The sequence below is a fragment of the Sminthopsis crassicaudata genome, chromosome 2 (genome assembly GCF_048593235.1).
Source record: "Sminthopsis crassicaudata isolate SCR6 chromosome 2, ASM4859323v1, whole genome shotgun sequence".
NCBI classification, from domain to species: domain Eukaryota; kingdom Metazoa; phylum Chordata; class Mammalia; order Dasyuromorphia; family Dasyuridae; genus Sminthopsis; species Sminthopsis crassicaudata.
The window spans coordinates 291896677-291924022 of record NC_133618.1 but is presented as its reverse complement, the minus strand read 5'-3'; the positions used below and the strand labels follow the sequence as shown (position 1 = coordinate 291924022).

At 38.8% G+C, this 27346-nt stretch overlaps 2 long non-coding RNA genes across 2 annotated transcripts in view; one reads left to right on the top strand and one right to left on the bottom strand.

The window, feature by feature from the left end:
• Positions 1 to 27346, top strand: part of LOC141556133 (uncharacterized) — a 70039-nt gene that overhangs the window by 7947 nt on the left and 34746 nt on the right. The window contains exon 2 of the long non-coding RNA XR_012486439.1: positions 23804 to 23928. This is a non-coding gene — a long non-coding RNA (uncharacterized LOC141556133). The remainder of the gene's footprint in view (positions 1 to 23803; positions 23929 to 27346) is intronic.
• Positions 1 to 27346, bottom strand: part of LOC141556134 (uncharacterized) — a 38373-nt gene that overhangs the window by 5626 nt on the left and 5401 nt on the right. Inside the window, exons 2-3 of the long non-coding RNA XR_012486440.1 lie at positions 3500 to 3570; positions 1751 to 1802 (exon numbers count right to left, since the gene is read on the bottom strand). This is a non-coding gene — a long non-coding RNA (uncharacterized LOC141556134). The remainder of the gene's footprint in view (positions 1 to 1750; positions 1803 to 3499; positions 3571 to 27346) is intronic.

Below are 27346 nucleotides of genomic sequence, written 5' to 3'. Positions count from 1 at the left end.
CAGAGACAGAGACAGAGACAGAGAGACAGAGAGAGAGAGAGAGAGAGAGAGAGAGAGAGAGAGAGAGAGAGAGAGAGAGAGAGAGAGAGAGAGAGTTTATGAAGTATTTATTTTGTTCTAGATATCATACTAAGGACTGAGGCTACAGATACAAGAAGCAATAGAGTTCCTGCCTTCAGGAAGCTTACCTTTTAAGGGCTGAAGATTATATATATAAAGAAGTGGTAGGAAGTGAGAGCTTTGCAGCATGGTAAAGAAATGATTTGGAAAGCAGCCTAGAGGCCTAGTCCAGCCTAGATAAAGTAAATGTAAGTCCACTCATCAGAGCCAGGAGATTCAAAGATGAAATCCAAGAGGCTGGTGGGAGGGAAATGAGGATGATGAGAGAGCAGAAGTCATAATGTGATATCAGGGTACTGGGTGGTCTCTGATTTCCTAGTACTTCCTTTTTCAGGGCTTTGGAGAGTGCTTTTTTCTTCCTCTCCAAATTCTTTAGTCAGAGTGCTGACTTTTCCTCCAGGAACTTCCCTAGTTAGGATACTGCCACTTCTATTCCATCTGGAGTAACCCTATGTCCAGGACTTGATGTAGTCTTCTGTCTGTCCTGGGGTTTCCTTGATCAGGGTGCTGGGGGGAATGGTTTTTCTTTTGTTTTTGTTTTTTCCACTTTTAGGATTTTTCTGGTCAGGATGCTGTTGTGGACTTCCTTGTTTAGAGTGACACTGCAAGTTTCTGGTTTTTTTAACTATGCTAGTCTTGGCTTCTATGGGAGTATTTCTGTGGTGTCCACAGCTTCTAGCCATCTTTTTGTGCATTCCTCGATTGGATGAAAGAACTCACTGATGTTTCTGTTTGGATTTCTTGATTAATGTTCAATTTGGTGCTTTCCCCTGATCTTTGATAGAATAAAAGTAGAAGAGATGGTCTTTTGTGTAACCCCTCATGCTTCCTGTTTAACCAGGAGTCCTTTTCAGGAAAATTTCAAGGCTTACAGGTGGGTAGCCAGCTACCTTTCCTTTATGGTTCCTTTCAACTTTCTTTAAGTGGATTTACTGAATTCTAAAATATCTAAACCTGCTAATATCTTATGGTATGAAGCAGGCAGTGGAATGTAGTGGAAAGAGGGCTGTATTTGGAATTGGGAAAGCTAGATTCAAATCCTAGTCCTACCACTTTCTACCTCAATGAGCTTGAGTAAGTTGCTTTCCTCTTTGGGCTTCATCTTTATTTTTTAATTTTTCTGACCTTTCAGTAAATGGCCTGGATTAAAAAAAAAAAAATAGTTGTTTATTTTTCAAAATACATAAAAAGATAGTTTTCAACATTTACCCTTGCAAAATCTTGTGTTCCAAATTTTTCTCCCTTCTTTCTCCCTTCTCCCCTAAACAGCAAATAATCCAATATAGTTTAAATATATTGGGCTTCAGCTTTAAAATGAGAGGGGTTAACTGTAAGGTTCTTTCCAGTTCTAAATCCTATCTATGACAATCCAGGAATATACTCTTGAGAGTTCTTACCATGGTTTTCAAATTTAGATTCATCAGTTTTGGTCGTCCTGTTCTGTATTTACATAGTTAATATATGCTCACTTCAATAGAGACACAACTGAATGGCAAAATAGGTTGAAAAGAAGACATTGGGTGGGAGGCAGAAAAGGAAATGTTTGTGCTTTTAGTTGCCATAGCCATAGAAATAAGCACAGGATGTGCACAAAATTTGCAAGTGACCACAAAGATTTTTATCTACTTACCTTCTCCTGTTATGTTGTTCACCTTCCTCCATCCAAAAGTGAGTTCACCTGTCTATGATTAGGAACTAGGATTAGACAAAGTCTAGCTTTTTTCCCTTCCAACATTTCTAGCTTCACTTTGACATATAATATACATAAGGGATGCCATTCTCAAAGTCACAAATCTGCTTCCTTCAGAATTTCTGAATTCACTCACACTTCTCAGTCCATAACACAATTTTAGGTGTTTTGGCCTTCATTCTTAACTTTCTCACTCACTCTTATTTTCACTCTTCAGGGCAATCCTAAAATGCACAATTTCAGGATATACCCCATGCTCAACAACACTCATTCAGGAGGCACTCACCCTGTTAGTGCAACCCACAACATCCTGCCTGGTCTCAAATTTCTCAACAATATATTCTAGTGCTTTGGTTACTTCCTGATGCTTCTGAAAATCCCCTATCAGGTCTCCCTCTTCCTTACAACCATCCCTTAGTGCCTTTCTTTTCCTCTCTGCCCTATGAGATATTCTTTTGACATGTGTCAATAGTACAAGTAGGTCCCAATTTCTGTATTTGAATTAGCATTTTTTAAAAATTATATTTACATAAAATATAGTGAATAGTTCTAGCACAATGCAATATATATACTCTGAACTCTCAAATTGGTTCCCCTCTTATCTGATCACTCCCTTTAGAAGACATCATAAATTCAACATAACTAAAACCAAAATCCTCTTTCTTTCCAAATCCTCCTACCTTCTGAGAAAAATGAATACAAATAATTAATTGTTTATATTGGGGAAGCTCAGGATTTATCTATTTCTGAAAACTTATTCTCTACTAGGCTAATCCAGCATCTGAAAGAATTGCTGATAATGAGATTGGATCCTCAATCTGGTTCAGACCCCACTCAGATAGGGAAGCTCATTGTGTTCTACACAGGTTTGGGTGGGACTAAATTCTTTGATTAGATTGCCCAAAGCTAGGGTGGTTTGAAAATAAATGACATAATCAAAGTCAGGTCTCCCAGTTACTCATTAGAATAGGTCTACCTAAAAGATTCATTTTCTCTCATTTATTAATCAATTAGAGTCCATTGCCACCCTCCGGAACACCTACTCTTCTTAAATCCAAATCATTTGCATGGTTTGCTGTCCAGCAAAACCAGGAGAAATGCCAGGAGCAGAACAGAGGTCTGTATGCAACATTTATAGATCTGATTAAGACCTTTGATATTTCAGTCTCCAGGGTTTATGGAAAATTATGCCAAAATCTGGTTGCCCAGAGAACTTGATCAGTATAGTACATCAGTTTCACTATGGCATGCTTGCTTGGATTCTGGACAATGGAGCTTTCACAATCCCCAGTGGAGTGAAACAAGGCTGTGTGCTTGTTCCCATGCTTTTTAGCCTAACGCTTTCAGCCATGTTGGCAAATGCCTTCAATAAGAACAAATGTGGAATCAGTCAGCTACTGCACTGATGGGAAATCGTTCAGCTTGAAAAGACCACAAGCCAAAACTAAAGTGAAGGGAGAGTTGGTGCCTGATTTTGTGTTTGCAGATGATTGTGCACTCAGTGCAGCTTCTGAAGCTTAGATGTGACAAAGTATGGATCAATTCTCTGCAGCTTGTGCTAATTTTGGCCTAACAGTTAACACCAAGAAAACACAGGTCTTCCATCACTCAGCACCATGCCATCCTTATGTGGAACCCTCAGTTACAACAAATGAAGAAGTTCTGAGTGCTGGGGATTAGTCCACTTACCTTGGCAGTATACTGTCCACATTGATAATGAGATTGACAAGTGCATTTCCAGAGCTGGTTCAGAGTAGGCTCTGAAAGAAAGTGTGGGAGAGGAGAGGTATTAAGACTGAGTACTGTGAGGGATAGAAAATCCTATCCAAAAAGGACTACTCAGAGATCACTCATAGAAAAGCAGAATTATTTATTAGAATCTCGAGAAGCGGACCCCATCCTGGTCTGTGAGCCAGATTCACAGCAGGAGAGAGCCACTCTCTGGAAGATGTTTACAACTTTTATACATTTCAGACAAAGAACCTCCAAAATCCCACCCTCTATAGGTTGTGATTGGTCATATTTGGTCAGTGGAATGCAGCTGACAATGTGATTTATAACCTCTTCTTCTTTGGGCAAAGGAATGCAGCCTAGGCTTTCACATGACTGGGGCCTATAGGCCGGATTTTACATTAGCTAGCAGTCTCTGATCAGTAAGAGCTTAATCTGTAAGTTCGTCACCATATCTTATTCCACACAGTACTAAACTGAAGGTCTACAGAGCCCTTGTGCTGACTTCATTGTTTATGTATTTGTGAAACCGGAATCACTTCCATTTGAATTGTCTTAGCAAGATTCTGGCAGAATGAGATATCAGATACTGAGGCCCTTTCTCAAACTAAACTGTCAAGCATTCCAGCTCTCCTGCATAGAGTATAGCTCTGTTGGGCTGGCCATATTGTTTGAATGTCAAAAAGATTTGCCAAAAGGACTATTTTCTGGAGAACTCACCCAGGGCAAGAGCTCACCTGGTGGTTAGACAAAGCAAAACAAGGATACTCTCCTTTAGAATTGATTGCATGACATGGGAAACACTGTCACAGGCCCACCCAGCATGGCATGACCTCATCAGAGAAGGTACTGTGCTCTCTGAGCAAAGTAGAATCGAATTGTTGGGGATTTCCAGGCTTATGGTGTGTGAGACCAGGTGAAGTAAAAGAATTTACTCAATTTCTAAAATGAAAAGTAAAAGTTTATTTTAAATCACTGAGTGATCTCAGTGGACAAAAACTCCAAGATGGGATTAGAGTGTTCTGCCCCTTTTGGTACAGTCAGAGTACTCCATTATATGATCAGAGTTAGGTCTTGGGGGCTTTTGAGACAATAGAGAAGTTTTGGGTTTGAATAGGCTTCGGTAAAGTTATAGAAAGTTTGATTGGTGATAGTTCAAATCTATAGAAAGCTTAAGTGGTGGGACTTAACATTAATTCGGTTCTTTTGAAAGTTAAATAGGAGGACTTAGCTTTAGTTTGCTCTATAGAAGACTTGGGTAGTGTCAGCTGAACTCTATAGAGGTTAATTAGTGGTACTTAACAGAGGGGGGAATTGGCTTCTAGGTCGAGATAAGGTTAAGGTCAAGGTAACTGACTTCTGGTCTCCGGCCTCAGTTTCTCTCTCAGAATTAGTTCAGAAGAAACATGAGATGTGCAAAGTTGTAGAATTCACCCCAAATGTCATAGGGACTGTGATCTGTGATAGAACATTGCAAGCTCATATTGGTCTGATCAGCCATAGTCGGACACACTGTAACTTGACTCTAACATATATTATGTCATTTTGTCCTCTTTGAGAATGAAGGAAACAGCCGACCAACCATGACACCACCTCCCTGAAGTCACGGTCCCCTTTGATGAACAGCCTCTGTGAGTAGGTAGGAGTTATCTCACTAGTGACCTGACTGGAACTGGCCAATTGAACAATAAAGCTTCTCTCTTCCTCTCTCCTTTCACTCCCTTTCCTCCCTTCTCCTCCCTTTTCTTCCCCTCCCTTTTTTCTTCTTCCTTCTCAGGAAAGGAAACCATTCTTTGCTTCATGTTTTACCTAGCCTTAAAAACTGATTGGCCATTGCCTCACACAGACCTGTTAAAGACCTTAGCTTAGAAAGGTCATGATCTTCCACTGCATCCAGGACCATCTCTAGTTATCCTGTTCTGTACCTTGTCATTGTACCAGATGGTTCTTCGGAGGGAAAGTGAGGCTGGTGACCTTGCATAGCCCTCCCTCACTTAAATCTAGCTTAGTTTCATATCATGGCATCACTTCCCTGATAACAGGGTCTTCTTTGAGAATGAAGAACAAAAACCAAAAATAACAACCCACTCTTCTAAGAGCATAAATGTTGAATGGGTTCCATGAGGGGTCTTTTGGTACTCAAAAATGTCCCTGACCCCTTTTATTAATTATTGCTATCATGATTATTAAAATGATTAATTGTTCAGAAACTGTTTCTTGAAACTTTTAATATCACACTTCCCTGTTACTCTCTAGGTCAACACCATCTTCCCAGCCTCTCAGGATCACAGCCTAAATATCATCCACATTTTCTGTCACCCAACTTATCCAAGCAATTGCCCATCAATTTCATCTTTGCAACCCCAAATACTGCTCCCTCCTTCTGTTCCTTTAACACTGCCACCATTGTGGTGAAACCCTCATCACCTCATGGCTGGACTGTTGCTGGAGGGGTCTGCCTGCCTCAACTCTATCCACCAAATCAGCTACCAGAGGTCTAACTAATGAGGTAAAGGAAAGGGGGAACCCCATTTCTCGGTGCATAGATAATCCCATGAATTTACAGGCCTGAAAACCTAGACTGATAAATAAAAGGTTTATTATAGGAATTTGGAAGTAAAGTTCAGTTACAAAGATGCTAGGGCCAAAGGTGGCCGCTGGTGGGCAGGAACCTTTACATGGGTGGAAGGATACCATGTGTTGGCTGGGAGGGCTCCTGTGAAGAGGGCATTCCGGCTCACCTCTTTTATACCCAAAAGATGATGGGCGGTACCCCTAAGTTCTTGGCGGGTTTTTCAGTTAGCTCAGATCAGGTGAGGGCTGGGGGAAGCTGAGCTGATGGTGGGGGCTGGGCCCGGATATTCAAAGGGTGCCTTTGACCAGGATTAGTGAATCAAGGTCAGCCATGGGTTGGGCAATTAGAAAAGAATCTTAAAGGGACCCCCATAGGTTCCCCCCTTAAACAGTTGAGACTTAAATTCATTTAAGAAAAAAAGAAAATTTGGGGAAGTGTCCTTCATTTAAGGCAAGGTTGAAGATTTTCTCCAGAGATCTTCAGATTAGCAGGGTCCCCTCGTCTTGTTCCCCCCTCAAACCATTGCCTCCAGATGCATGTGGGAAAAGGGGCGTTGATCTCTTTAACTGCTTCGAGCTGACAAAGGTCGTAGAAATTTGGGGTTCCATGCCAGGAGGTGAGGCGTGAGGTATGGGGGATGGCAGGGCATCGAGCAGGTGTCCCGGCCAGTTGTCCCCAGTCAGTGTTCTCCAGGCTGAAAGGCCAGATGAGAATCTAAAGTGTGAAGCCTAAAGAAAACAGATCTCGAGAACAGATTAAAAGTGGGGTGTCATCCAGGGTGGAGATGGTGACATTCAGGAGAATAGGGCCTTTAGCAAGAAATGCATCAGGTCCCTTCTGTGGGCTGCTTGTCTGATAGCCCATCTAATTATCATAGAGAAATAGGAGAAAATGCTGAGAAAAGATTATTTGTAGCCTAGCTCTTTCACCCTTAATTTCCAGGAAAGCTAATTTCGCCTGGGTTTGGGATTAACGGGTGTGGACCAGAAGCCAGGGAAGGCAAGAGGCCTCTAGTAGATTTAATGAACCACTGCTCTTTTGTAAGGCAGGGTCTAGGGATGGGTATTTTCCCAGTTGTCAGAGCTGCAGATCAAGATAGGAATGCGGTTTAAGCTCTTGGAAATGTTGGAAAAACTGCTGTTTTTCTTGAAGAGAGTTAGTTATTCAATAATCAAAGATCCTGAATCTTTTCCTTCCTAGTTTTCCCACTCTTTATGAGGGAGGGGTGAAAAGCATCAGCATAGCCTACCCAGCTTACTGGCCCCTGAGGTATTAGGGCTGTCCTGAGATAAAAGGGAAACAGGGCCAGACCTCAAATTCCTACCAGGGAGCAGGATGCTAGGGTGCTAGGTCAACCCTTGTGGTGTTCTGTGGTGGTGAGAAGGCAGCTCCTCCTGCTTGAATTCAGGGCAGAGACTGGGGTCTTCTAAGGCTTAAGTCTAGAAGAGATTTGCATTAAAAGGATATCTCTGCTTCTTTCTGAGTGTCTAGAGGCAGGGGTTGCCCTGAGAAGAGAACTGAGAGTCTCAGGTTAACTAGATAAACCAACAGGTGTTAGAAATTAGTTTTGGTCTTATAGATCTCTATTAGTTGTCCAATAGCAGACAGATGACCAGGCTAAATACTTATTTGGCCAAACATTTAGGTTACAATGATTACATATAATCAAGCTAGAAATTGCAAGTTATGACATAATTGAATTGCGTTAACAATTTCTATTGACTATTGCTCTGATCTTAAAATCAGTTACAAGAGGGAAAAATGCAAGAACACAAATTCTAAATAAATATTTATCATAACCTTATATTGATAACAATAAGGAATTTGTCCCCATAGGTTCATATCCAAGTAGATGATATTCATACAAATTATTCATACAAATCAGTTTGTTTTTAAAATACCCAATGCAAATACAATCATATACAGAATGTCTAATTCCACATAAGAGAATTCAAGAAGTTAGCAGTTAAACTTTTAGAAATAAATCCTACCAAAGTATGGATGGCATTCACAGAAACTCAGGCTAAGTTTGAATATTGCTCTTTTCCCAACTTTTTCACTTATTGAGAGGCAGTGACCAGACCCCAACTCTATAGCTTTCATTCCCTTTAGGCGTCCCTAAGAGAGAGAGAAATACAACAAAAAACTTTTTATTTCACCAGAGCTGTTCCATGACATCTCAATGAGCAATGCTTGGCTTGAGTGTAGAGCTCCAGACAGCATCAATCAAGTCCCGGGAAATTGAGCTGTCCCACCTCGCTGATAGAGTGGGGGTGGGGGGTTGTGTTACCTCATGAACGGGAAGACAGATGGTCCACCCCAACCATTAGAGTTCTGATCTCGAAATGCTGAAATACTAATTAAGGAAATGGCGTAACAGGGGTGGAGAAACAGATCAGAGAGGCTGCCAGTCCTAGGACAGGTGTCTGATTTTGGTTGTTTTTAAAGAATAATCCCAAAGACTGAATAAGGGATTTCAAAGTTAAAACATAAGCCAGCTAATCATAGTCTAGCAATTTTAAGCAAAGAGTAAAATAGTTTCCAATTCGGCCTGAACTGAAGTAAAACATCAGTTTTTCCCAATTTCTTGACCAGCTGAAATCTCAGTTTCCTTCCCCCCCTGTTTACAGAAATTATCAGATTATATATAACACACTAGTAAATTTCCTGAAACAGCAAGTCAAACAGTTTTATGCAGCAATAGTTAAACAGGTTTATACAGCAATAGTTAAAAAGCTTCTCATACAGAACAATAGTGAAACATAAGCCCCCCAGTTTTAACAAGTCTTAAAAAAAAAGAGCAATTAATTTGAAAGCTGGCCTATCTTACTCAGAACCTTTTCAGTGGAAGGTGGGTGGAGAAATCCCACGTGGCCCCTCCCTACTCTGTTAGAAGAGACAGAAGGAGGGGAAGGCAGCTATCATTTACCTCAGGCTACATATGAGGTATTGAATGCAGAGAAAAGTGGCTGAGTCGAGGACAAAAACTCTAACCCCACCCATCTTCTAGTGATTATGGTATGGTGGCATGTGGTGCATTTAGAAAGGACAGACCCTAATTGGAGATAAGCTATTCCTGAAGCAAGTTGGGGGTTGGGCTAGTAGAGAGAGATTGGAACTCACATAGAATTTAGGTGTTAATATAGCCATTCTCTAAAAGACAGCTTGAGGGAGAATCTATTCTTATTCTATATCCCTGGCTTCCTGGACTGAAGCCAGAGAAGTTCAGTCAAGAAAGAGACAGTTTAAGGAAAGTGAGGCAGTAAAAAAAAAAAAGAACTGTTGCACACCAGAACAGAGAAAGATTCTAGCAAAGTGCCAAATTAAAAGTAGTTGAGGAGTGTGTTTTTTTTTTTTTTTTTTTTTTTTTTTTTAAATAGTTTCAATCTCTTAATTCTCCTCCCACTGCAGTCAGGATGAGAGAAAGATAAAAGAAACTATTTTCACTCTCTTAACAATTAATTTGCCTGGATTCAGAATTTTGTTCCCCAGCCCAAATTACAAAGATGTCCTTTCTGAGATGACAGCGGGGGCCAAAGCTGCACTTTAGAAAAGCTCTTAATTATTGACAGAGGGGGCATAGGATGCCAATCCAGAGAAATAGGAGAGAGCTGAGATAGAGAAAAAGGCTTGAGAAGCTAGTTTAAATTCTGTCTAGGCTTTAGAAAGCAGGTAAGTATGCCCTGAGGCTTAGAAAGAAAATGGACAGTTTTAAAATCCAGCCTAGAGAGCATGGTCTAATGCAGGAAACCAAGTCCCATTTTAAAATGTATGGGACAAGCTAGTTCTCTGAGAGCGCTGGAAGTCTTGGCTCCTTTAAGAGCCAAGTAAAAGTTATGGGAGGGTGTTTCTAGAGATCTTGAAAAGAGTCCCCAAATCTCCCCACTGTACCCCAAAGAAGGGGACAGGATGGGAGCATTTAAATGGCAGGTTAAGCCACATGGGAGAGGTTGGAAAACAGAGAGGATGGGGGAAGGGAGAGATGTTATCTTACCCAGTGCTTCTTGGGTGGCGAAGGTGAAGGCTCACGAAGTTGGGTAGAGACACATCTCCAAATTTGCCTGATCCATTGACTGTCTCCTTGTGGTTACAACCTGACCACTACGGTGGAATGCGAGAGGTGCTCAAACACAGATATTTCCCCCAGAAGAAATAAAGGAGACTGCTGACCTGGGACCCCCAAGAGGGATGGGGTCCTCAGAATGAGCGGCCATGTGGTGGGGGAGGGGTGAAGAGACACTCTCCCCTGTGTCAGAGTTGCACCCTGGGGGCAGGCTTTTCTGGTGAGATAAAGGGATTAGAAATGCCTTGGCTTTAGAAGCGGCCTCTAGAGACAGAGGGAGACTAAAAGAGAAGTAGTCTCCATGGGGGACTTTGCTCGCACCCCAAACCTGGTCTGGGTGCCCTATGTTTTAGAGTTAGAGTGAGATAAGGGTAGGAACACAGATATTCTTCCCAGAAGCTACTCGAAACTGCTAAGGACAAAAATTGTTTCTGAGAGACCTGAAAAGGTTAAGGTTAGTTTTCAGGGTAACAGTTTCCTGGGCGGGCCACCAACTAATGAGGGAAAGGAAAGGGGGAACCCCATTTCTCGGCACATAGATAATCCCATGAGGCGCAGTGTCCCCTGTAAAATTAATTTATAAGCCTGAAAACCTAGATTGATAAATAAAAGGTTTATTGTAGGAATTTGGAAATAAAGTTCAGTTACAAAGATGCCAGGGCCAGAGGTGGCCGCTGGCCGGGCAAGAACCCTTATATGGCTGGAAGGATACCATGTGTTGGCTGAGAGGGCTCCTGCAAAGAGGGTGTTCCGGCTCACCTCTTTTATACCCAAAAGATGATGGGTAGTACCCCTAAGTTCTTGGCGGCCTTTTCAGTTAACTCAGATCAGGTGAGGGCTGGGGGAAGCTGAGCAGATAGTGGGGGCTGGGCCTGGATATTCAAAGGGTGCCTTTGACCAGGATTTGTGAATCAAGGTCAGTCATGGGTTGGGCAATTAGAAAGGAATCTTAAAGGGACCCCCATCATAACCATGTCACTTTACTATTCTGGGTTGTTCCCTTTTGCCTCCAATGTTTAAGATAAAACCCTCTGTTGGGCATTCAAAACCTAGTCCGCTCCTACCTGTCCAGTCTCCTTGAAGATTATTCTCTATTGACATACTCTTTGATCTGGTGATACTGATCTCTTTGGTATTCCATATATAAAGTATTTCATCTTTCTGCAATTTTTCTAGTGTCCCCTCGGTCTAGAATATTCTCTCTCTTCATCCCCACCAGTAGCTTCCCCTAAGTCCCAATTACAATCCTATCTTTCACAGGGAGCCTTCCCCATCTCCTCTTAATTCTAGTGTCTTCCTTCTTTTAATTATTTTTTATTAATCCTATGTACAGCTTTCTTTGCATATATTTGTTTACTTCTTGTCTCTCCCATTGGATTGTGAACTGCTTCAGGGGAGAAACTGTCTTGTGTTTCTTTTTGTATCCCCAGTGCTAACACAGTATCTGGAATATAGTAAACAGTTAGTAAATGTTTATCGACTGACTGACTGAATTCAAATAATTAGGATCTAGCTGTTCACTTAGCCAAATCTAATTTATATTTAGTCTACACAAATTATTACTTGTGAAGAAGGGTGCAGGAATTGATGCAGATGTAGATCATGTATTAGCCTGGATGCAGTATCAAATAGCTAAAAAGATCCCTTTTCTCCACTCTCCTCCCTCAGCTGTTAAGACACCAAAACTTATGTCTTTGCTTTTTTTTCTCTCTGGGTTCAAAGACAGTCTAGCAGGTATGCTCTGTAATGTATTCAGAAAAAGTTTGTTTGTTTTTTTAAATGGAAAACATCTTTAATTTAACCAAGCATTCATCCTTCCCTTTTGCCTGCATCCTACCAGATTCCCTCAATCTCTACCACATTAAGTTATACAATTGATATTTCAGAGTCAATGTCCATGTGATTCATCTGCAATATCAAATGTTATGGAAAGTTCAGCTAGACATTGAAGAAAAGTATGACAGGATGCCATCACATTGAACTGATTTCTTTCCTTTTCTGTCTACCCACTCTTCTAATTGGAAGGGAATCAGGAAAGAAAGTGTTAAAGAAGGTAAAGGGAGCAGGAGGTTGGAAAGGGAGCAGGAGCTTCTTTCCTGACTCCAGTCTCCAGAAGCACTGGGGAAAAAGGAATTACAGACTGGATCTTGCTCTCATCAACTGAATCAACTAGTTTGAGCTGAACTTATCTGGCACGTTTCTTTTGGGTTTTGTCTCACTTTTGTTTTCTTTAGTTAGCTCCAATTCACTCCCAATAAAATAAGCAAGCATTTCACTTTTATTCCTGGTCATATCATCTCACCTTTTCCTTGCCTATGTATGACCAACAGAGCAGCATGACCTTCCCTTGGTCCTTGCTATATAGCTTGAGAGGCAGAGAAAATCCATCATGGCTTCCTTTCCTTCTATTTCTTAAAAATTATATTTTTTAGAATAACTTTAAATACCCCCCCCCAAATTACACACACATAGACATATGGATACACATATACACATGTACACACATGCATACACACATACGCACACACACACACAAGAATCCAAAGATAATTATGCTTGCTTTAAAAAAAAAAGAAGATATAAGATCGACACATTATTTTCATACATTCTGAATTCTGTTCTCTTATATATGTTTAAAAACATTACAATGGTCCTCTTTTTGGAAAGATATTACTATTTCTATATATCTCACCTATATCCCAAATTAACTAAGAATGAAAAAAGGGGAAAGAAAACCTTGTAACAAGGATGTTCAAACAAAATGAAATCATATAGTAATATTGTCCAGAAATATACGTCTTGGAACCTCGGGTCTATTACTTTCTTTTTTAGAAGGTGGTGACATGCTTGATCTTAGCTCCCCTCAAGATATAGCTAATGTTTGATCAGAGTCTTAAAATCTTTCAAAGTAGTTTTTCTTTACATCATTTTGATCTGTATATGAATTGTTATTCTTGCTCTTCTCACTTCACTCTGTGCTAGTTTATACTACCCTGGATTCTCTTAAATAGTCTAGTCTTTTTTTTTCATGGCACAATAATATTCTATTAGTTCCATATTCCAGTGATTTAGCTCTTCCTTTGTTGTGTAAGAGGTTACTTACCACTCTTATGTTCAAAGTTCATTCCCAGCTTTCATCAGGGAATGATTGAAAGCTCTTCATTCCATTAAAATCCATTTCTCTCTATCAATATACTCAAATTTGCAGGGAAAGTTTTATTCTTGGTTATAAATGATTTCTTTTGCCGTTTGAAATTTTGTATTCCAAGATTTCCTCTGGTTTTTCTTTTTGGTTGCTTGCAGCATTTTTTTTTTCTTTTTTTTTTTTTTTTAATACAAGAGCTCTGAATTTTGGTCTATGACATTCCTGTGATCTTCCCTTTTTGGCTTTCAGGAGATTATTAGTCAATTTTTTTCTACCTTTGCTCTCTATTTTTAATTTATTCAGTTTTCATTTATGATTTTTTGAAATGTAGTATCCTGACTTTTTTTAAAATTAAAAGTCATGTTTTTCAGGGAGACAAGTGATTGTTAATTTATCTCTCCTTGGTTTTCTTTCTTGCTTTTTCCTTAAGTGTATTCTTTTTTATTCCTTTCTTTCCTCTTTCAAATATGTATGCAGGACACAGATTTATATTTAGATTGTATTATTAACACTTGCCTCCTCATTTTCTGACATCTAGACAATCAGCACAAGACAACACACAATAAAGCAAGGATCTATGTGTAGCATTTGTGGAATTCTGAAGTATAAATACTTACACTAAAGATTTAACAATCTGTTTTTTGAGTAGAGCAGGATACTCCTGTCTCTAGAACAGAAAGCTAAAAAATAGCAAAACCAGAATAGGAACTGGTCTCCTCATACCTAGACTATTTCTCTTTTATGGCACCAGGGGGACCCCTTTTCCCATAATACAGGAGTCAAGGGTTCATCCCAAACCTTATTTTCCAAAAATATATTTCACCATCTGTTCTTGCTCTCCTGTTCATTTTAAAGGGACCAAGAATCCACACAACTTGGAGGAGGAGAGATTTTGGTAAATAAACAAAACCTACCTGGGGAAAGTGGGAGAAAGAAGTAATAATTGGGAGACTGGCTGAAACGAGAAAAGAGAAAAAAGTCAGCTTGGTAGCTAATCATCAGGAGCCTGCAGGTACCCCAATTAGTCCATACTACCCTGCTATTACAATTCTGGGCCATTGGAGGTAGGACCTTCTGTGTCCTGCTCACTCTTCTCATTTTGTGGATATTTTATACTTCATTATGGATTTCCTTCCTTTCTTAAGAGGGATTTGGGGGTATCTAGCTGATGAAGGTGATAGAGCACCAGCCCTGAAGTCAGGAGGACCTGAGTTCAAATGTGACCTCAGACACTTAACACTTCCTAGTTGTGTGACCCTGAGCAAGTCATTTAACACCAATTGCCTCAGCAAAAAAATAAAAATAAAAAAGGAGGGGGGGTTGATAGGGATAAGATTAAAAACCTGAGGAAGAAGGGAAAAGAGAGAGAGAGAGGAAAGCACAGAAAAGAGGAAAAAATAAAACACCGAGATGGAAAGGAAAAAGACAGAGGAAAATTATTTACCGGTTCCATATTTTCTGGTTCCAGAATCTGTTCTAGGTTTTCCTGCTTCTTGTGTCCTTGTAACATCTTTAATCCTTGTAGCCAGAAGTCATACTAGTTCTCTCTTCACCTTCCTTGGCCCTTTTCCAGTCCTGAAATCCCACCTATCCTTAAAGACCAAGTTCAGATGCTGCTTCCTCCATTAAGCCTTTCATCCTATTTTTACTCACCTGTGTAACCTCATATTTGGACGTGAGGCTTTTCACAAGGCAGTGAGCACTGGATGGAATGGAATAGAGTTGAACCATAATCAGGTATGAGATTGTGTGTGGAAGGTTTTAATGCTAAGTGATTTCAGAGGAGGGAGAAGTCAATGTGACTTGAAGAGTACCAAGGAAGGCTTCATGGAGAGGGCTAGCTCCAGGTCATAACTGGATTGGCAGAGAGGAAGGGGAGAGATGGTCCAAGAAGGGGGAGAGGCCTGGGTAAAAGTGGGGTGAAGGCAACACTAATTAGGTTATTTAGGAGATTAGGAAGGGAAGATCTATCCTCTAAGTGATTGGACATGTTTCCATGATCTCTGCTCTAGATGGCCACTGGCCAGGCTGAGGGCTCTGGCCCTTGGCCACTTATCTTAGCACTCAGGCTGACCCTCCCGATGGAGTCACACTCAGCAAAGCCCCAGGGAAGAGAACTTTGTGGCCATAAAATGGCCTCAGATTTAGCAGAATTGCTTTCACTTTCTACTAGCAGTTTCTAAATCTAAATCTAAATGCAACTGATGCCCTTTTCTCCTTAGCTAGTATCTCTGTCTCCTGTGGGCTACTGGCCCTCCGGGGCTGATTGGACCCTTCGCCTCCTTTAGACTTCAAGGGATCACTGCATCAGAGACACCAGTATGCCATCCATGCTTTTAAGCACCTCAGTAACAGGCTCCAACTGACCATGGCAACTTCATCTCTGTTTAGAGATGAAAATTTAAAGCTCCTTGAGAAGGTTTGGGGAGACATCATGATGCTATATGGGTCAGATGCCTTTATGCTAATTTTAGGGGCTTAGAAGCAGGTCAGTGATTCCTTGGAGAAGGTGACCCACAGGGAAATTGCAGATTTAACCCAAAATCTTGACCCTATCACAATCTTTTTTCTGGTGATTTATACTTTGTTTATAGATAAGATTATCTATCTTATCAATGTCAATTTTATTCCTAAAGGCTGGATGGTGTTTCCTCAGGAAGAATACTTTGAGTACCATGATGACTCTTTAATTTCTCTACCCTTTTTTCTAATTTTGTTCTGCTCTTCAGGTATCTGCTCATTCATAACTAGGCATTCAACTCAATCTTTCCAAAAAAGAGCAATAGTACTAATGTTGCAAGATTTCAGTTTTTTAATTGGTACATGTTTTGAAAGGTTTTTCTGTGAAATTTTTTCTCAAATTTTAACTTAAAGATCGAATTTCCTACAATTTTCTACAATTCCTTAACTTTAGCTGTGATATTTAGAAGTCCTCTTTCCACTTTCAAAATCTAATTGAAATCAAAGGAGGCTTTTACCAGAGTTCAGCAAGAAGACAAAAGGGACATCATATCCAGGATTTGCACATCTACAAATGCAAATTAAAGTTTGGAAGAAAATTAGGGAATCTAAACTCTATTTTAGGTTGAGACTCAGTTGTAGGGGTTAGAAGACTAATGGCTCACCCAGATTCCAGTAACTATCCCTTTAGAGTGAAGAGCAGATAAAACATTGTAAGGATGACTTATTATATGTAACAGAGCCCAAACTCTAAATTCTCCTAATGTACTTGCCTTAGGGACAAATCTCAGGACTGGTTTTTCATCTAAATGGACACTGGAAATGGGAAGCAGAAGAATCTTATGAACTTGGGTTTTTTGGTTTTGTTTTACTTTACTTTGGCATTAATATTTCTTGGCAGATTGTGCTTTTGTCTTTGTATGTCCAGCATCTAACATAGTACCTAGTAAACAGGAGGTGATTAATAAATGCTTGTTGATATTCATTCTTACTGCTTTACATAAAGCTATGGCTTTAACAATCAGAAACAGAAAATACAAATAACACTGAAGACGTTCTATGAATAGTGCTGAAGTTCATGAGAGGGAGAAGACTACACATGAGAGAAAATCTTGGGGGGCAGATTTGGAAGAAGTACAAGCATCTCATAGAAAAGTATAGAACCATAGATTTAGAACTTAGAGAACAACATACATAAACTTTTAACTTAAGAGATTGAAGAAACTTGACAGGACAAAGTAATAAAGAACCTTTTGTAAAGGTCCTATTGGGTCATACTTTGATGCAATGAAACTCCTACTTATGCAGAAAAAGTAGAAATTTATGACATTCTCAATATTCATAAAGAATGAAACTGAGAAGTGTGCCTTCCCCTTCAAATCAGTATTTATTAAATATCTACTATATGTCAGATGCTTTCAAATATTATCTTATTTTATCTTCAAAACAATTCTGGGAGGAAGGTACTATTACCATTCATCTTATAGTTGAAGAAACTGAGGCAAGAAAGAACTAAGTGACATATCCAGCACCTCATGGCTATTAAGTATATGAGGACAGATTTGAACTCAGTTCTTTCTTTTTCCAGGTCTAGTATTACTCTATGAACTGCACTATTTAGCTGCATGCATCACCTTGTTAATGTATTAATAATTTGTTACATATGATCAAATTCTATAAATCACATCAATTGATCTGTGGGGTGATCCTTCCCTCTCACCATAACACCATATGTGGCAAATTCAAGGAACCCCTGATGTCAAAATTATATGAAGTTTCTTTTTATTTGGTTTTCTAATTTTTTTTCATTATGAACTTAATAAAAATGGATATTTTCACATATAAAGGAAAAAAGAGGATTCTTTATGAAACCATTAATCTCTACTATTTAAAGTTTGTTTCTCAAAAAATATATTTCAAATTTACTATGATAGTTCCAACATCATCCTCATCATTGAGGTATTTGGAATGTCTTTCTGTTGTCTTCTGTTTATTTTTTAAATGGCTCACTGATTTCTTTTCATATTTTTCTTTCTTTTAAAAATCTTATTTAACCTACTTTATTTACTAACCTTGTCCTCTCTCAAATAACTTTGCCCTTCCTTGCAATAAGTATATAGTAAGGCAAAACAAAGCCATATATTCGTTTTATTTAAAAATGTACATCTTAGCTTAAACCTCTAGTCTTTCTTCTCTCATCCAAAAAGTTTGAAAGTCAATTTATCTTCCATATCAGTATTCTGGAACTTTGATTAGTCATATCACAGATCATAGTTCTTACATTATTTGTAGTTGTTTTCCTTCACAAAATTGTATTCATTGTATAAATTGTTTTCTTGATTCACTTTGCTGGACCTCAGTTCAAACAAAACTTTCTATGTTTTTTTGAATTTCTCTCTTTCATCATTTCTCATGGCTCAATATTATTTCATTATAGCAGTGGGCTACAATTTGTTCAGTCATTTACCCAAATTATGGGTACCCAGACATGACAAATGTGAGAATCTTTTTTGTTTGATTTTACATATTGGTTTAAAATATTTTGTTTCTTTCTTATTTTTCAATGGAAGTGGGAGGGAGAGAAAATAAATTTTTATTCATTAAAAATAAAGTGTGATTTATAAAGCAAAAAAAAAAAGTTGGTAAAACATCTTAAAAAGCTCACTCATATACATATATTATGGCATACTATTCTCATAAGACTTAATACTGAACCCATAAATTCAGCTTCCAAAGCCATCATTTGTTTGAGGAAAATTATACTTTTGTGAATTTTTCCTAATTGATGCCAGTCTTTTTTTGTTTGATTTCCCTGAGCTTGAGTTTGCTTAATTCAGTGTTCTCCAGCTTTTCTTTTTACTTGACTTTTTGAGTCACTAGGTACAAGAAATGACTGTCCAATGGAAATTTGTGATTATGGAATAAAGTAGTTTTTTGTAAAAATACACAGGAATGAATATCAATCTACAATTTCATCAGCAATGAGTAGCTTTCATAAACAGGTCCTGGAACAGGAGTACAAACAGCCATGTGTTACACTGGATCAATATTTCTGACTAGTAGGGAAAGTCCCTTCAGTATATAATGAGGAATGTGAAGTGGTCCTCAGAATCTGTACCTCAAGTGGTGACATATTCAAATCTCTCCTTGTTTCTTCAAGTAAGATGAGATTAAAAAAAAAAATAGCAGTTGGGATGTAAGTGAAAAAGTGCTGCTCTCAGTTTGTATGTAGATTTGTTTTTTAGTAAGTTTAGTTTTCACAGAAATGAAATAGTTTGTCTGCTCCTGTGGCCTTGGCCTTGGTGCCTTATCACTATTTAAATACCTGAAAAAATAGAGGCAAGAGATGAGGAATATGATTGCTGGGAAAAATAAATAAACAGAAATGCAAAAGTGAATGCATCTCTACTTTATCTATTGGAGGCTGGGGTGAAGAACTGGAGCTCAGGATAAGTGCTATCTATTTACCACAACAAATACTGTTAATGGATTTGGGCATGTGAAATGGATTCATTAACTACCACTTCAATTATTGTATTCACAAATTTTCAGTAAATATTTTATGTCTTTATATTTCTTCATCTCAAATCTTATTTAACAACATATATTCTGATGTCCTTCCTTGTTTCTACCTTTATATTGAAAGCACCAAGTATCAAAGAGTATGTTTTGTTTAGTTTATATATGCCAAAGAATCTTCAATGATTCCCTATTATCTACTAAATAAGGACCAATACTTATGCTAAAATCTAAGATCATCTTCAACCCAATTAAATCTACATATTAGGCAGATAAGTATCTTAGTGAATAGAGTATGGAACTTGAAGTTCAGAAGGCTTCAGTTCAAATCCTATCTTAGATACTTATAAGTTGTGTAACCCTAGACAAGTCACCCAACCACTGCCTGCCTCAGTTTCCCCATCTGTAAAATGGAGATAATAACAGCAACTATTGCCTCCCCAGGGTTGTTGTAAGAATGAAATAATATTTTATAAAATGCTTTGCAAACCTGCCAGGAGGGAAGTAGGAGACAGGAGTTGGAAGCTGCTATGTTCTCAGAGAGGATGTAGAAAGAAGTACATCTATCTGTTCCCTTACATATTATTACTCTAGACAGTATGATTAGGTTCACTGAACCTAATTACTTTGTCATCTGGAGGTGGAGTGGGTTAGGAGGACCCCAAACTCTAAATTCAAGGTTTGACCCCTTTCCTACCAAATACCAGTTTCACAATGAGCACAAATATAGAATAGCAACAAAACCAAAACTAAAACCATTTATCCAAATCATAGCAAAACAAGCCAGAGATAATAGACTTGAGGAGAATATATACCAGACAATAGAGTAAAAGAGTTCTCCTTCTGGGAGTAAAAAAACTCAGCTCAACCAAGAGATCTCACCTAAAGAGAGACTCCCTGCAATCTCTAGTGATAGGAAGGAGACATGGTGGAGATTGCCAGCTCCTCTCATGTCTTCCCAGAGTCTTTTTCTTCAGCAACTTCAAGTGAAGTTGGCCTGTTCCATTTTCTCTCTCAAAGCAAGAAGCCAGAAGCACTCGAGTCAACTTAACTTAAAAAGAAATTCTGAAAAGGACCCTCTCCAGAGAGTCCCGAAAGAACTGAAGAGAAATGAAGCTCTTCCCCTCTCAATAATAATGAGTTAGAGGAGTCAGCAAAGCCTTCACATGCCTTCCACGTCTTTCAACCAATAAGGAGAGATTCCCATACTAATGGCCTTTGCTGTAGGAGTTACATATATAGCACATAAGCCTATAAACACCTGCTAAAATGCCTCATGGAACCGAGCCTGAGTGCTTAATGGGTATACTCCCAGAGTGCAGGGTCAGTCAGGTTCTCTTGAACTGAAAAGGATTCAAATATAGTCCTAACAACAAAACTGTGTCTATTTTTCTGAGGGCCAGCTTAGCTAATTATAGAGATAGGGAGGCACATTACTAATAGATTGCCCATGCAGTGATGACATCTATGGTTATAGAACTCCCCAAAACAAAATTGCAAAGCAGCTCAATCCTATTGAACTGCCTTCCAATTCTGCAGATGTGGTGGCTAAAAAAAGCGGACAGAGGACGCTATAAACCATCGTTTGGATTTTTGAGGGGGTTTGTTTGCTTTCAGAGTATATTAGAACCCAGTGCTTGACTTGAGTCAATGCCTACCAGGATTCTTCCCTCCTGCTGCAATATCAGTTAGGATTAGCTTTTTCCTTAAAAGTGACAGAACGATCCCCAAGCTTTGATTGTCCCTGCATGCAGCTTTCTAGTAGTGTCTGGACACATTGAGGTGGCTTCACGATCCCTTAAGAGCATAAAAAGGTCCAGCCCGCTGGGGTGGAGGCCCTTTGGGTAGTCTTGAAGTTGCAGGAGTTACTATCCTCTGCCTTGTTGACCAGATATATTTCCATAAGAAAGAAAAGAATGCCTGTATCTATCTGATCTATGTTCTTTATCCTTGGATGTCATTTTTATGCTGTGACTAAATAAACTTCCTTTTACTAAAACCAGAAGTGCCTTATTTATCCCAACAACAAACCTAAACTAATTGGATACTCTCTAGGCAGCCTACTCTAAACTTTGGGCAAGTCATTTAATCTCTCTGAAACTTAGTTTCCTCATCTGAAAGAATGGGAAAAGAAAGAACAGCTAAATCACCGAATTAGTGTGAGGATTCATTGAGATCATATATTTGAAGCGTTTTACAAACTCAAAAACTATATAAATGTTTGCTTTTCATAAGTTCTTACAGAGAAGGATGGTGGAAAATGAGTCACATAGATTCAATAAATATCCATTGCCTTAATGAATAAAGCTCCGAGCCTGGAGTCAGGAAGACTTGAGCCCAATCTTGCCTCAGACACTAGCTGTGTGACCCTGCCTTAATCCACCAGGGAAGGAAATGGAAAATTATTCCAGTATCTTTGCCCAGGAAACCTCATAGACAGTAAACTTATGGGATCACAAAGAGTTGGACACAACTAACCAATAACAATAACATCTTCAAGGCTCTGTGTTAGGTGCTGGAAATAAAAAACCAAAACAGAAAATAATCTCTTTATATTTGATAGAGGTGGGATATATGACAATGAAATGGATAAATATAATGCAATTTGAGAAAGAACTCAATACTAATGACGGGGTAGGGTGATGGTTGGAAACTCAAGAAAGGCTGCCTATAAGAGGTGGCAGCTAAGGTGAGTTTTAGACAAAGCTAAAGATTCTACGAAGTGACAGTGAAAGGGGAATGTGTACCAGGCATTCAGGGAACAAAGGTTCAGAGATAGAAGACAGAGTGCTGAAAGTGGGGAAGAACAAGCCGGTGAGCATAGCTGGAAGGTCGGCCAATCTATTTAATAGCACTTTTCTTTGATGATATTGCATGGCTATGAGTTATGGGATACCACAGCTCCTAAACAGGAGAAGCTATGGACCATTCAAAATGTATGACAGATATAAATAGTGAACAAGTTCAACTGTACACATCACCAAGGAAGAATTTCACAGAAGCAGCATGAAGCATATCATCAGACATCTGCCTGGAAAAGATCTTGTAGTGAGTGGATAGAACATGTCTCACATGGCTTCTATGTGATATCAGGAGAGCTAGATAGAAGTCCCCAGGTCATAGGTAAAACTTGTTTCAAGAATTCACAAAGGAAGAAGAGTCAACTAGATGAGAAGAATGGAGAGACAGATTGTGATTTGCACTATTAAACTAAAGATCCACATGTGAGTTAGAGTGATCAGCAAAGGCTTCATATAAAAGAAAAGACTTGAGCTTGATCTTGAAGGAAGGTTGGAATAAAAGGAATGGGGGCGGGGTATTTGAGGTGGAACAAAACGATGATTAAAAGTGGAAATGGTGACAAGATCAAGAATGAAAAGTATAGAAAGTGAAGAGTAATTCAGCCTGACTTGGTAGTAGAAAGCTATTAGTGGTGGGAGTTATGAGGGTAGTTGAAGGACTACTATTGTGAGCAGAACATTCAATGTCCTTCACCAGAATGTTGAACATGGTCAAGGATGTGCAATCCAAGGTACTTTCTTTTTAAAATTTATTAATAAATTTAAATATTTTAAAATGTACTCTCTTCCACTTTCCCCTCCCCAATTGACCTAACAAAATAAAAATGAATTATAACCAATAAATATAGTCAAGCAAAGCAAATCCCTTCATTGGCTAAGTCCAAAAGTATATGTCTCATTCCGTATTTTGAGTCTGTTACATCTCCATCAGGAGGTGGGTAGCATGCATCTCTGGAATAATGGTTTGTCATTCAATGAATCACAGTTTTAAAATCTTTAAATGTTGTTGTTCTTTATAATATTATTATTATAAAAAATGTTTTCTTGGTTCTTCTCATTTCATTCTGTTTCCCAGTGGTGTGGCATATTCTCACTTGACCCAGTTTTATAATCAATGGCCTGTCCAAAGCAGAGTGAATCATTTTTGTCAGTGATCAGTCAATAAGATTTTTACATGTGCCAGTTCTAAGAGTCTGGGACTCTTATGGAAATCATTCGGAGCTCTAGAGAAAGATTCGATAGAGAATTAGATAGATAGATGAAGATAGATCCTCTCTATTCACTCAGATTAGCAGATTGGAGATGTAATATAAAGATTTAGAATCATCTGCAAAGAAATGATAATTAAACTCATAATAATGACTATTTCCTTCCAACTATTGCTTAATAACAGCATTCTCCTGACTTTATCGCCTCTTTTGTTTTTACTTGACAGCCAGGATGCAGCTTTTTGACGATGTTTTCATTGGACTATCTTTTTTTCTCTATTGGAGAATGAAGCAGTAGGATCCATTGTGACTTTTCACCTTTTCTTTAAGCAGCAGCAGATAGAAGGCTACTTCTCAAATAGAAATAGGTGTAACTAAGACTCTCTCTTTTTTTCATTTCCTCTTCTGGGAAATATAATGCCCATGGGGACTTTGTTAAGAAGGTTGCAATTAAACCTGGTAGAAATAACCCACCCACATTTTCCTTTCAGAAATAATGTCATTGACTGATTTTAAGTGAAATGAGCAGAAGCAGGAGATCATACACAGCAACAAGAAGATTATATGATAATTTATTCTGGTGAACATGGCTCTCTTCAACAATGAAATGATTCAGGTCAGTTCTAATGATCTTGATGAAGAGCACTTTCATCCAGAGAAAGGACTGTGGGGACTGAGTGTGGATCACAATTTAACATTTTCTCTTTTTGTTGTTTGTTTGCATTTTGTTTTCTTTCTCATTTTTTCTTTTTGATCTGATTTTCCTTGTGCAACAAATTATTGTATAAATATGTATACATATATTGGATTTAACATATATTTTAACATGTTTAACATATATTGTATTACTTGCCATCTAGGGGAGAGGGTGAGGGAAAGGAGGGGATAATTTGGAAGTAAACAAGGTCAGTGTTGAAAAATTATCCATACATATGTGTTGAAAATAAAAAGCTTTAATAAAAAAAACCTTATTCACTCAAAGTTATTCTTAAAAAATAATATTGCTGTTATTGCATATGTTGTTCTCTTCATTTTGCTCTTCGGTATTTTGTGTTAAGTCTTTCTATGCTTTTCTTAAATAAACCAGCTAATTATTTCTTACCAAAAGAAAAAAAGAAATAATGTGCTTTGTATTTTTAACGATTGTATTGCCATTATATAGAAGTCATTTCTGATTATTGCTATGTATATAGCCAGTATTTTCCCTTGATAGTCTATATTCTTAATAGATCTGAACTTATTCTAGGATTTTAAATTTAGATTTATGTATTAATTATTTAGCTAAGAATTTCCACTCAAGTCTATATTCTGTATTCTTCATGAAGCTTTTCTTGAGCAAAATTCTGACCGTTTTGTGGAAATGAGTTCTTTGGGCAATCTACTGTTCCATACTTAGAATATTTTGAGAGAATTCCCATTATCTTTGGGGTACAGCATGCTTGGTAATTGACACAGGCAATTGCAGGAGCACAGGAAACTAGGTCTTGAGATGGAAGGCACCTTATAAAGCACCTAAGCCAATGCCCTTTATAGATGAGCAACACAGAGTTTATTGAAGCACACAGTCTCTCTCTCCTGGCTTGATAAGACATATGTTGCCCTGGCAGTTGTAATTTTAACCTACATCATAGGCCTTTCACAAGGCAATGCTGAAAGGGAGCATGCCGTAGTGGTAACAGGACACTGAGTTCATAATTAGAGCTGGATGGGGCAGCTAGGTAGCGCAGTGGATAGAGCACCAGCCCTGAATTCAGGAGGACCCAAGTTCAAATCTGGTCTTAGACACTTAATACTTCCTTGCTGTGCGACCCTAGGCAAGTCACTTAACCCCAGCCTCAGGGAAAAAAAAAAAAAAAAAAAGAATTAGAGCTGGGTTCAAATACCATCTTAGACATTTACTAGTTGTGTAACTGAGTGTTTCAGAGGACAAGTCTCGTAACCATGATGTGCCTCAGTTTCCTCACCTGTAAAATGAAGGCATTGGACTAATGACCTCTATAGGTCCTTTTTTTTTTTTTTTTTTTTTTTTTTTTTTTTTTTTTTTTTTCCTTTCCCTCTCCATCCTTTTTAATTCAGATCAATAATATTCCTTTGCTCCATGGGATCCTGGGTCTTATAATTCTGGTTGTCCTTCCTCTCCTGCTTAAAGTTCTGATGGTATGGGATGTCCTGGCTTACTTGACCGTTCAGGCTCAGATCCCATGCCAGGGCTTCCTAAAAGATGCAGCTGTGATTCTTTCCTTCTTCAGCTGACCTCTGCTGCTCAGGATCCTGGAGGCAGAATTCTAGCTCCATCTCTTTCTTTAATTCCCATCTTCCACGTTACAGGGTGGCTGGAACTTGTAGTTGTGGGTGTATTCCTCTATTAGTAGCTTCTGGAAGCAGAAAGCTCGGATCCAGTCTTCTAGTGAGGGACACTGGGAACTGTAGTCATGGCTCCATCCCCTTGGGCTGATGGGAGCTGTTCAGGCTGTATTTTTGCCCACACATCATCCCGTCTGGGGATATATTCCAGTTCTGGGGGCTGCAGAGACCTATAGTTGTGGCTACAGTCCTACCCCAGGTGCTGCTGGGAGCTTTAGTTTTACAGCTAAGCAGACCCTGGGAGATCCTGGGGATTGTAGTCAAGGTCCTATCCCCGTGAGCTTATGGGAACCGTGGTCCTGGCTGTATTTTTGCTCAGAGGTTCGCTGGAAACTGTGAGCTTTACTAAATTTATACCCTGGGTTTGCTGGGAGGTTATCCCCCTATCCCTTCATCTGTGTCAACAAGTTTTGGAACTCTATTCCTGACTCTGAGATGTAGTAATGATTCTTTCATTGCTTAGGAAATTTTGGGGTCTATACTTTGGAGGTAGTTGGGAGCTGTAGTCGTGGTCTTGTTTTTATCCCTAAGGATGCTGGATATTGTAGTCCTGGCTATATACCTGTTCTGGGGTTGCTGGAAAATCTGGCTCTGGCTTTCTCCCTATTGGGCAAGTCACTATCATCTTGGCTGTTCCTCTTTCTCCCCCCCTATTTTTTCTCTCTCCCATTCTTTTCTCCCTCCCTCCCCCAGATCTTTCATTCTCTTCAAAATATGCTGCTGGAGTTCTAATTGTGGTCCCATCTCTATGGATAGGAGTCACAGTCACAGATCTCTCTGTTTTCTTCACCCCCAAAACTCTTGGTATTGAAATCCTGGCTTTTTTCAAGTCTGTGCATAGTCTTTGCTTTATTCTTGCCCAAAAGAAGTTGGAAATTATATCCCTACTTCTATGGCTGCCCTAGTTACTATTTGGAGTTGTAGTAGGATAACTCTACTCATTTCTCAGAACTGTAATCCTCCATTTCTGCTCTGAGGGGTGCTGTCAGTATTTTCAAGGTCCCTATTCTTGTCTCAGGGTCTTCTGGGAGCTGTAGTCCTAGGATGACTCTGTCCGCTTTATCCTAAGTGCTGTTAAGAAGTCTTGAGTCACTCAGATTTAGACAAATCAAACCACAAAACAAACAAGAAAGAAATTAAAAAAGTAAATAGAACATTAGAAAAACTAGGTATGATAGACCTTTGGAGAAAACTGAATGGCAATAGGAAGGAATATACTTTCTTCTCAGCAGTTCATGGATCCTATACAAAAATTGACCATATATTAGGACATAAAGATCTCAAAATTAAATGTAGGAAGGCAGAAATAATAAATGCCTTCTTCTCAGATCACAATGCAATAAAAGCTACATTCAGTAAAAAGTTAGGGGTAAATAGACCAAAAAGTAATTGGAAACTAAATAATCTCATCTTAAAGAATGACTGGGTGAAAGAGCAAATTATAGAAACAATTAACAATTTCACCCAAGATAATGATAATGATGAGACATCATATCAAAATCTTTGGGATGCAGCTAAAGCAGTAATAAGGGGAAATTTTATATCTTTAGAGGCTTATTTGAAGAAAATTGAGAAAGAGAAGATTAACGAATTGGGCTTACAACTTAAAAGGCTAGAAAAAGACCAAATTATAAACCCCCAACCAAAAATTAAACTCGAAATACAAAAAT